The sequence below is a fragment of the Glycine max genome, chromosome 2 (genome assembly GCF_000004515.6).
Source record: "Glycine max cultivar Williams 82 chromosome 2, Glycine_max_v4.0, whole genome shotgun sequence".
NCBI lineage: Eukaryota > Viridiplantae > Streptophyta > Magnoliopsida > Fabales > Fabaceae > Glycine > Glycine max.
This window is the reverse complement of record NC_016089.4, coordinates 5,429,013-5,432,032: the sequence shown is the minus strand read 5'-3', so window position 1 is coordinate 5,432,032 and position 3,020 is coordinate 5,429,013. Positions and strand designations below refer to the sequence as shown.

Here is a 3,020-nt window from a genome sequence, read left to right as displayed (position 1 = left end):
TATACTCAGGAGGTGGTCTCAACTGTACTACAACTCCAAGCAGAAGGAATTAGAGTAACCCTGTGCTGAAACGAATTTCATCTGACATTTCTAATGTCCCAAAAGACACTCTTTCCCACATCATCGACCTTGTTCTCAAGAGCAACGAGGAAAGAGGCCGCCGAGAGATGAAATCCATTGTTCTAAAGCTCCTCAGGGAGAACAACAGCCTTCCAAGCTATGCGCGATCAACCGACATATGCAATGACACGATCTACAGATCATGCCGAAGCTGCTTGGATTCATTACTGTCTCTATTCAAGCAGGCTGCAGAACCAGACAAACCGAGTGAGGACCGTGATCCTATAGCAAAGTGCATAGCTCTCGAAGCTGATAACTTATCATGGTTGCTTGAGATTTTAGTTGACAAACAAGCCGCTGATGAGTTTGCATTGATGTGGGCAAACCAACAGGAACTGGCGTTGCTACACACGAAGCTGCCAACCATGTTGCGCTACCATGTTAGCTGCCTTTCTGGGAGGCTGTATGTTGGCATCGGAAGAGGGGAGCTGTTGCCGTCGAAGGACACACGCCGGTTGTTGTTACAGACATGGCTGCAGCCTCTGATGAATGACTACAACTGGCTGCAGCATGGATGCAGGTCGTTTGATAGGAAACTTGTGGAGGAAGGAATTGGGAGGACTATTCTGACCTTGCCTCTTGAGTATCAACAGAGCATTTTGCTTTCGTGGTTGGGGAGTTTCTTGAAAACTGGTGATAGCTGTCCCAATCTTCAGAGGGCATTTGAGGTATGGTGGAGGAGAACCTTCATTAGGCCATATGTGGAGAACCAAGGTAATGTTGCTGTATCAGATAGTAGTTTAATGTTGCCAAAGCAGCATGAGTGAAAAAAAGGGTCAAATGGGGTTCATAAATGTTTCATTGGTACTGGAGTTCAAGTTTTTATATTAACGAGTTTGAGGAATTGTAAAGATATGTATTGATTGCAGAATGTGGATTAACCTCCAGCAGCTAACAAGTAGTCAAGTCCTGAGAAGTGTCATGTGTCTTGCATGAGTTGACTCTGGATTAATCCCTTGAGGAAGACCTCATTGAATTGATAACTTTCAGTAATTGGTTTTTGTATAATCTCTTCAAAGAAAGGAAAAGAATGGTGTTTTTAGTATTTTTTAAATTTCTCCTATTTTGACTGTAAAATAGTAGTTAGCTTAGTTAATATTTTTTTCTTGGAAATACGATGAGAATGATATTTTCGAGTATTTAAAAAATGTGATATATCATATATCCAATAATATTTTATTATCTTATATTAAATATGAGAAAAAAATTTCTTAATCTCATTCCCAGATTTCCCAGAAAGGCAGAAATAAATAAATAATCTGTGAAACAAATGTTTTCCTAAGAAATTCGTCCTACACTACTCGTCCAATCAAATATATAATCAATAGATTTTGCTTTATTGTTTACCTAGATCCTAACGCAACTAGTATTACAATATCGACCCAATGTTATTTTTTTTTTTACAATGATTTTACAGAAGCTAGAACTTATAATTTCATGTATATTATTCTAATTTTCTTAATTAGAAAGATTCTAGTAGTTCGAACATTAAGTTACACAATTTGAACAAATAATTAATATTAAGTTTAATTTATTTTTAATCCTTTTAATTGAGAGTTTATTTTATTCTTTTAAATTAAAATTTTATATATTTCTGCACTCAAATTACTGAAAAATGTGAAATGTTTTTTTAGTCTCAGTTAAAAAATTGTCATGAACTGTGCATCTAAATTGTCCAAAATCAATGAGGGGAATTAAAAAAAAAAGTATTTTTATGAATTTAAGGGATTAAAAAATACAAATTTTAATTTAAGAGACTAAATAAGGCATACTTCAAATTTGAGGGATAAAACATATTTAAGTCCTTTATATTTGTTCATTTTAGCTTTTCTTTTATTTTAGTTAGGCAATTCTTCTTGGACCGGTCCTCTCCACTATCCTTCCCCACATGGTGGGCTTTGACCCAACATTTCATTAACAATACTAAGAAACTACAATAAAGCTACGGCAATTGCTTCTTATCCCTCTTTTTTGCTTCCTACACCTTCAAAATGACCCAAACAGATAACGATACCCCTCCCTCATCCACCCAACACTACCGTGCCCCACCCAACACGAACACCATCATCCAACACCGCCGTCAACCATTGTGGTGCAGGAGAAAAAGGCACACATGGTGTTAAGACTCGAGAAGTGTAAACAAGAATGGATCTAGGAGTGCATTAAAGGGGATCAAAATTTATTTTACACAATTATTTAAATATCTAACTTCTAATAAATAATTATTTGATAAATAAGTTTTAAAAAATAATTATTAATTTTATGTATAAAATTAGATATATGATCTACTACTAGAAGATAATTAAGCATATATCAACTCAAAAATCTAATTTTTTATAATGTTCTTTAACTAATATTTTTTAAATTTTAGTTTTTTTCCTCATATATATATATACATAAAAGGAGGGGAAGAAAGGACTCTTGCTGGCGCCCTGGATCCATCAGAGTGTAAAATGTGACACCATTCTGAAAATGATTTTTGGAATAGTAATTTTTTGTAACATTCTAGAAATGAGCTTTAGAAACTGGGATTTTAACATTGCAGAATTATGACATAATTCCATAAACCCCTCTCTGAAATGTTGAAGTCCCAATTTCAAAAAGTCCCCTTTCCATAATGTTAAAAAACACTATTTCAGAAAACCATTTTTGGAATTATGTCAGTATTATTCTAGAAATCCGTTTCCAAAAAGTTAAAATCTCAAATTCTAAAAACCCATTTTTTGGAATGTTAAAAAAAATACTATTCTAGGAAACCATTTTAGAATGTTGTCAGGTTTTACACTTCTAATGTCTCAATGCCATGTGTGTCTTCATTATAACTTCCGCCAGCCTTGTGCTTTATAGGCTTTCCCATATGTCGTACTCACGGTCTTCTTTCCCTTGGAAAGGGAGTTTTT

The 3,020-nt window shown here is 34.6% G+C and overlaps 1 non-coding gene across 1 annotated transcript in view; it reads left to right on the top strand.

Moving 5' to 3' along the window:
* The window catches only part of LOC100807670 (BTB/POZ domain-containing protein At3g50780), a 4,846-nt gene extending 3,681 nt beyond the window's left edge, over positions 1-1,165 (top strand). The window contains exon 3 of the transcript XR_005887611.1: positions 10-1,165. This is a non-coding gene — a transcript (BTB/POZ domain-containing protein At3g50780). The remainder of the gene's footprint in view (positions 1-9) is intronic.
* Positions 1,166-3,020: the final 1,855 nt, after the last annotated feature.